The sequence below is a fragment of the Pinus tabuliformis genome, chromosome 7 (assembly GCF_031772625.1).
Source record: "Pinus tabuliformis cultivar Carrire ecotype Pingquan chromosome 7, CPIR1, whole genome shotgun sequence".
NCBI classification, from domain to species: domain Eukaryota; kingdom Viridiplantae; phylum Streptophyta; class Pinopsida; order Pinales; family Pinaceae; genus Pinus; species Pinus tabuliformis.
In genome coordinates this window covers 327,904,174-327,912,953 of record NC_142293.1, presented here as the reverse complement: position 1 = coordinate 327,912,953, position 8,780 = coordinate 327,904,174, and the positions used below count along the sequence as shown (strand labels likewise).

General features: G+C 41.3%; 1 pseudogene; it reads right to left on the bottom strand.

Annotated features, from left to right (window-relative positions):
• Window positions 1–294: 294 nt before the first annotated feature.
• LOC149247264 (uncharacterized) lies at window positions 295–4,554 on the bottom strand (annotated as a pseudogene).
• Between the last annotated feature and the right edge of the window lie 4,226 nt (window positions 4,555–8,780).

Here is an 8,780-nt window from a genome sequence, read left to right as displayed (position 1 = left end):
ACTTTTTCTAAATAACAATTGGCCTAAAATATTTTGGCATTCACACACACTTAACTCAGTTAACTCACACTATAAAATAAATAAATAACATCACTTGACTCAACCCTTGGTTAACTGATTCGCTAATTTTAACAAAACCCATGTTCCATGTTGCAGAGTAATTACCATTTCTAATAATTAATGGGATAAATATCCGGAGTTCCACTTATCTCACAATATGTAACCAAATATTGTGATTAAAGATTTGATGCACATTCAGGTAGTTATCTTACAATATGTAACCAAATATTGTGATTAAGGATTCGATGCACATTCAGGTGGAGTTGCAGAAAACCTTCCAGACTTGTCGTGACAGTAGTCGTAAATCATGTAGTTTTTGCGAGCCCAATTAAGTTTACTCAGCTGCTGTTGGTTTAGACTTTGAAATTCGGATTGATCCCACCAATGGTTGGGACAGGGCGAAGAAGAGTGAGATGACACGCTGCATGCATCGACTTGAAAGGATTGATAAGAGGCAACAAAGGGGCGTGACTCCACTCTATTTTAATTCTTCCTCCGTCGGTAGCCCAATCCTCTCCATTCCAAAGGGTGGAGAGGATCCTCATGGGTCGACTATTTGGATATGGAACGCCCGCAGCTTCATTGTTTTTGAATACCCGGATGGGATAGAATCAACTGAAAACCTGTTTTCACAATAGGAAAGACATATATCTTAACATAAATCATGAAAATTCTAAATACAGCTTCTAAATGAGGTTCCGTTTCAGCTACTCGAAGCACATACACGATTTGTTGGTGGTTCCACAAAATTGAATAGTTATGGAAGTCTGCTGTGGGATCAAACCACAGATGAAGTCTTTGTTCTCTATTCCCAACTCCACTTGCAAACACGCTGGTCTGAAGAATGTAAGGATTTCCCGGAAGGTTTCCCAGAAATTCAAAGTCGAGTTCGTCATGAGAAAAAGCTTCGGACGACATCTGAATGCAAAATACTGACATTACTATATCGTGTGTTGTCGAAACTATGACTGGTCTGGCGGCAATATTGAAATTTAAAATATACATCTCAGGAATTGAGTTTTAAGTACTATCAACTGATAACAAATCATTCTACAAGGTTTCGTTCTGGAAAGAAAATAGGTGGTTACATAATACGAGGTAACTGTTCCAGCGGAATTCCCTGAGATCAGGTTAATTCTCATGCTCGCGCTGCCAAAGAGATATTCCTTTCTGGACTGAAAACCAGAACCTAGAGAAACAAGAATCGTTATTATACACATCCATATATTAAATGTAGGATGTCCTTAAAAATGAAATACTTTAATTACCTGAGATTTGATCCAATGTGAGCTGCGCCGTTTGGTCATTGTTCAACAACTTAACTGTACCCCATGAGATATCGAAATTGTGTTGGAAGCCTCTACCGAGAACAGAATAAGGAGAAGTGAAGTTATATATGCCAACTCTTGTAAATATCTTCGAAATAATAAAGGACTTGCATCGCTCTTCATTGCCGATGGTGGAATTGAGTGACTTGATTGCCTCTTTTTTGGCAGCATGGTAGTGGACATACCAAATACAAGTTCTGTGAGGAGCGAACACCCTACACCATTTATATACTTATGGAAATGGTAGTATGTCTCATTCACCAATAAAATGTATCTTTAATAATTATTTAATGATTTGTCCTATCCAACAAGTCTTCGCACGCCCAATACTTACATGTTTCATCTACTTTGGAGTTTCGGTGCAGCCGCATACTTTGCAGTGTCATACAAATTGATGTGTAAAGATGTGATGACCCCGTAAATGTAATTATTTAAAAAGTTTACTGCAGTAAAAACTGAATGACATTGAGAACTATTTTCTTTTAAAGAGTAATCTGTTGATTTGAATTATGCATTAAAGTAATGTTTAAAGAATTACTCAAAGAGCATTGAGCTTCCCAAAAGGGAAAGCAGTTAATGGAACTGAAAATAACCACCTTCCTTAACTGGAAAGATCTCCAGGAAAAAGGAAAGGGTGGGGATAGTTTCTCTCTGTGCTGTAGAGACAGACAGAGAAGGAAACAGAAAAGAAAGAACTTTGTTTTGGACTAAGTCTGGTAAGGACCAGATAGTCAAGCACACAGTGCTGGCTTACTGAGGATAGTGATCCGGTAAGCAGAAGCTTGGGGGGAGACTCAGGTCTTGAGAGACTGATCTCACGGTTGGGTGGAAAACAAGCGATACACAACTATTTGGCGGGAGAAGCGTTCCAGATTCAACTTACGAGAGGGAATCAGGTAAGTACCGGAACCCTCATATGCCTGGTTATCTATAGTACAGCTGTGATTATCTGAGCAATTGATTATAATAGCTTAAAGAAGTAAATTGCATTAGTAAACAACCTAGCTGTAGAAGTGAGAGCTAGCATGTCTGAGTATAACTATACACAGTTTAACTGCCAGAATTAAGGATAACGTGACTGTGTAGCTCAGAGGTATCGGAATAGGAACAGTCAACCTCAAAGAAAACCAGAAGATGGAAAACAGCCGTACAATCATAAGGTCAAAGACTGTTAGGCTGTAATATTCTGTGCAGGAAAGAAATGTAACCAGAACAGTTAAAATTTCAAGAGCTGAGGACAGCTGAACCCTGTAAATCAACGAAGCGGACTATTATTAATATAAGTCTGTCTTTATCAATTAAAAGATTACAAGTCTGGAGAAAGACGAGTCACAGAAAACTGAAACCCTCATACATCCAATAAATCTGGGTCGATATAATAAACAAGACCCTAACGGTCGCAAGTAGTTATATAGAAACTATAGCACCTGTAAATACTATACCAGTAGAAGGTCAACAAGTAAGGAAAGGTATATTGGCGTGGAGCTAAACTCGGTATAGCCGTGGCAAATGAGACTTTCCCAAGTCCACGTAATGAAAAGAAAGGAGTTAATAACAGGTTAAAGACCCATGCCGCGGATAACCAAAGAGTAGTTTAACCACTGTGTAAACCATACAGAGACGGGCATAAACAATGCTTCAGAACCAAACGATATTTCTTTAAGAACCATAACCCGGCTGCATGCATCAAGAACAATAGGGAAATATGCATTCCTCAAGGCCGCGAATGTAATGGCTGCCCATAATAAACCAGAACTTCAAAACATATGATTGACCGAATTGATATGGTACATAAACACATAATACAGAACTTAGGGTTCGAATTGACGAGTCTTGAACCGTCAATCAATCATCTATGGAAAACAAAGGATGATACGACGAGGTGACTCTAAATTTACCCATTCAAACCCTTTACCCAGCCGGCCATACATCTACAGGATTCAAATGTTGGCACGGCAGAGGGTATTCCATACATAAGTCAATCAAAACATTGGCGAAACAAAAGATAACTGTAGATTAGTCAACACGTTTGCTCAGATACGAAACTTAACCAGCGTAAAACTGGAACAAAGAGGAAACATCATGTATATGGAATTAAACAAAACCCTACGCTGCGTTATAGAACAGTCATTCGTATCCATGATAGAGAATCAAGACATTATATAACTGAAATAGATAGATACATTAAACCGAAAAGCCTCGAGCTATATGAATATACAAGTAAACAAGCTGCTGGTTCCAACCAGGGTTATGGATAGTCTTAAACAAGTCTATAGTCATATCAGATACACCTAATGCAAATACAGATAGCTGTATAGTAGTTTCCAGCCTCGGAAATACATGGGTAAGAGCCCAAATCACCGCAGATGAGAAAGCCAACTCTATAAAAAAAGAGACCAAGTTCCAGAACTCTTGAAGAGTTAAGAGCGTTGGTTCATGAAGACCTGCGACCAACCAAAGACAACAGGTTGGGGTCTCTTCGCCAACACAGAGGAAAAACCCCTGGCAAAAACTGAAAGTCATGACAGAGGGAAATTAACCGATAACTAAGCCAGCAAATCGGATAAATACTTGTGGGTAAGCTCGGCGAGCTTCAACGGGTTTATCTCTTCTCCAAGCTGTAGAAGCCGGAACCCCTTTGTTTGCAACCTGTCATGCCAACGACGAGAAGTTAGACCTCAGTGCAAAAACATTAAGATAAATGAAACTTCAGATCTTCTGTCGAGGAGCATAATACCTGATGGCTTCGGTCATGAAGTCTGTGGAGCTGGGAATCTTCCGGATGGCGCCAGAGTCTGGAATCGCGGAGGTCGTGGCGCGGAGCAGTGAACCAGTCCATGCAGCAAGGAACAGAGAACGAAAGAGTGACAAAGGAAATCTCGAATAATCCGGGGAGCGCCAAGTATAAACCAGGCTGCCAGTGGAGAAACGTGGAACCCTTCCAGCCCTTGACCTCATCGATCAAATGAGCACCGTAGATGAAGGCACCCTTACCCAAAAGCCCGGCGCGGGAAGAACCCAAGCACAGTAACCAAGCTTTGTTCACGTGAATCGTCCGGCAAGATTCAATGCTCTTGCCAGATGTCCCGCGCAGGAGGCGCCAACAGAAGAGCTTAGTACAACTTCGATCAACTCGAAGATTTAACATAAGAGGCTCAAACCACATAGTTAACAAATAAACATAATTATGTATTGACTGCCGAATAAGCAATGTGATGTCAAACAAAGCTGGCCATAGATACATTGCCTGCCACATATACGATGCCTCGGGTTAGGCACGTATACACGGTGGGTGGCCATAAACTTAAAACATATTTCAATAATAAGCAGCTGCTAACCATAGTGTATATGCGTTAGTTGTATACCATATAATTTTTTTTATATATATGTTAAAGTTGTAGGTACGTGACAAATTGGTATCAGAGCGGAGGTTACCCATACTGTGGCCTCTGGGAAATGGATAAGTGTTAAAGTTGAGAAGGTCATTATGACAATAATAATCTTGTTGAAATGACAGAATTGTGCAGGTAGCTCACAAAGTTATATGTTGCATGATCAGACCATGACAAGTAATATGCAAGGTTCGGGCAGCGCACCGCGTAGGCCTGCAGCCAATTGGGGCCTGCAACAAATTTTGGAGATAATGCAGAATTGTGGATGCAGCTGGGTGAGGAGACCCACAGCACGAATCTGGACATACTAGAAACCGTCCAAGAGCTGAAAAGGGAGATGGCCCGGCTCCGAGAGGATAATACACGACTGACAATGGAACAGGAAAGGATTTTGAAAAGTTTGTCTGATAGACAGAACCCGCCATTAGCTCATCCCAGCGCAGAACAGCAGAAAAAGACGGAGGAGGAACAATATCACGCAGAATCTGAAATTCCTGAAGAAGGAGAGGACCAATCTGATAATGCATCAGAACAGCAGAACTCAAAGCGTCAAAAGGTGGAACTCCAAGGAGAATTCCGAAAGATTAAACCCCCGCATTACGATGGGGAACAAGAAGAAGCAGCAGAGGCATGACTAATCAACATGAATAAATATTTTCAGTTATATGAATATGACCATAACTTGAAGACAAGGTTGGTCATCTTCCAGTTACAAGGGAAGGCGACATTGTGGTGGGAGGAAGTAAAAATCGTGAAAGGCGTAACTGAACGAACAATAACATGGGAAAAATTCCAGAGATATTTTAAAGAGAGATACTTGACGGAACGGTTTTATGATGAAAAGGCGAAGGAATTCCATGATCTGCGGTTGGGGCAGCAGACTATGGATGAGTTCATCAATCGTTTCACATCCTTGCTCCGCTATGTACCCTATCTTAAAGAAGAAAAAGCCAAGGTGCAGCGGTTTGTCAGCAGTCTACCTATGTATATGAGGGAAAGGATTGAATTCGACAATCCTAGAACTATGGATGAGGCAATTGGTAAGGCCAGAATCTGCTATCAACAAAGCAAACAGAAAGGGGACAGTTCCAACAGAAAATGGAATGAGAAGAAGAATAATAAAGCTGTTGGAAAAAATAAGGGAAGTCGAAGCGGCGGGATCAAAGGAAGCAGCAAGAGCCAGAATAGTAGAGCAGCACCAAGAAGTGCATTCAGGTCCAAGTCCATCGGTGAAACCAGAATGAGTGAACAACCCGCTAAGATGGACACTGAGGGAATAACCAAACCTCCAGTGCAGTGCTGGGGTTGTGGTGGACCGCACTATGTCAAGAATTGTCCGCAAAGGAAGGGAACTGATCAGATATCCCAGATTCATGAGGCATCCACCGTGGGTGACGTGGGACGAAGTATGCCAAGAATTAACGCAGCCTTGGACGATCGCCAGGCAGAATACCAGCCCACCATGATAGAGTTTGAAGGTAAAATTTTAAACCTTTCCATCTTTGTTTTAATAGATCCTGGAGCTACTTTAAGTTACATTAGTCCAAAGATAGTTGAGCAATGTAAATTACAGCCTGAAAAGTTCAGGAATCCTTGGCTGGTACAGCTAGCTACAGGAACCAAAAGACGAGTAATGGCAAAGGTAAAAAGCTGCCCTATAGTGGTAGCAGGACAGCCGGTAGTGGCAGACCTGAATATACTTCCCCTCGGGTCCTATGATGTCCTAATTGGGATGGACTGGCTAGAAAAGCATTGGCTTTAGTAAACTGCAAAACAAAAGCTATACGATACAAGGATGATGCTGGAATAGAACAAGAAATGCAGGGAATTAAACGACCAGTTCAAGTCCGACCAATCACCGCATCTCAGCTGGCAAAATGCATCCGGAATAGATGCCAAGTGTATGGAATTCAGGTGGGCTATGCAGAAACCAAGAATAAGGAGAATCCACTGGAACACCTTCCAGTTATAAAAGAGTTTGCAGATGTATTCCCAGAAGAAATTCCTGGATTACCTCCAAAGAGGGACATAGACTTCACCATTGAGTTAATACCAGGAGCTGCTCCAGTTTCGCGGACACCTTATAGAATGAGTGTGCCAGAGTTGACTGAATTGAAGATGCAACTACAAGAATCGCTGGATAAAAATTATATCTGCCCCAGTGTATCTCCATGGGGAGCTCCGGTGCTATTCGTCAGAAAGAAGGATGGAACTCTTAGAATGTGTATTGATTACCGGCAATTAAACAAGCTTACAATTAAAAATAAATACCCTTTACCGCGGATCGATGAACTATTTGATCAAGTCAAGGGAGCGACAGTATTTTCTAAAATCGATCTGCGATCTGGATACCATCATATCCGGATTAAAGAAGAAGATATCGCTAAGACAGCCTTCCGAACTCAGTATGGGCACTACGAGTTTGTAGTGCTGCCTTTTGGATTGACTAATGCACCTGCCACGTTCATGTGTTTGATGAATAGTGTGTTCCATCAATTTCTAGACAAATTTGTGTTAATATTCATTGATGATATTTTGATTTATTCTCGTTCTAAGGAGGAGCATGAGGAACATCTTCGGATGGTACTACAGACTTTGCGAGAACATCAGTTGTATGCCAAACTCAGCAAATGTGATTTTTATAAAGAAGAAATTCAGTATTTGGGTCATGTAATTTCAAAAGAAGGAATTGTTGTTGATCCTAAGAAAATAAAAACCATACTGGATTGGCCGGTGCCAAAAGACGTAGCGGATATCAGATCCTTCATGGGATTGGCAGGATATTACAGAAGATTCTTGGAAGGTTTTTCAAGGGTGGCATACCCTATCACATCTTTGCAAAAGAAAGGAAGGACATTCAGATGGAGTTCTGAATGTCAACAAAGTTTTGAGAAGCTTAAGCAATTACTCACATCTGCTCCTGTTTTAAGTATAGCTGATCCGAACAAGGACTATGTGGTGTGTACCGATGCTAGTGGAGAAGGAGTTGGAGGTGTGCTAATGCAAGAAGGAAAAGTGATCGCCTATGAATCAAGAAAATTGAAGGAGCATGAGCAGAAGTATTCTGCCTATGATCTGGAATTAGCAGCTGTCATACATGCGCTTAAGATGTGGCGACACTACCTTCAGGGAAGGAAATTTTTGCTACTCACAGATCATCACAGTTTAACAAATTATTTTAGCCAGCCCACATTAAACGCAAGGCAAGCTCGTTGGGCAGATTTCTTAAGTGGGTTCGACTTTGACATTCGACATCTGAAGGGAAAGAAAAATCGGCTAGCTGACGCATTGAGTCGAAAGGTGCAATGTTTGTATGAAGTTACATTCAGTAGATGGGAGAATTCCTTGCTGGAAAAGATGAAAACAGCAGCAAGCCAAGATGCTGAATACCAACAGATGAAGCGGCATATGTCACTTTCCAGTGAGGGAAGTCCGCAAGACTATGAGGTTAACAAGGATGGAATGCTGTTTTACAAAAAGAGATTGTTTGTACCAAATGACAATAGCCTCAAAAACTTAATCTTGAATGAGTTTCATACCAGTCATTACGCTGGTCATCCCGGGTACCAGAAAATGCTGACTGCACTTCGGAAGGAGTACTACTGGCCGGGAATGAAAAAGCATGTGGCTGAATATTTACCGCGGTGTTTGGAGTGTTAGCAGATCAAGACGGAGCATCAACACCTGGCTGGATTATTGCAACCCCTGCCCATTCCAGAATGGAAATGGGAAATTATATCAATGGATTTCATAACAGGGCTGCCAAAAACAAAAAGAAACAATGACTCTATTATGGTGGTGGTTGATAAGTTAAGTAAAGCAGCACATTTCATACCAGTACAATCCACCTACAGGGCAGTGCAAATTGTGCACATCTTCATGCAAAATGTGTTCAGACTTCATGGACTCCCAAAGACTATAATATCAGATCGGGATGTAAAGTTTACGTCCGCTTTCTGGAGGGCGCTATTTGCAGAATTGGGTACACAGCTGAATTTTA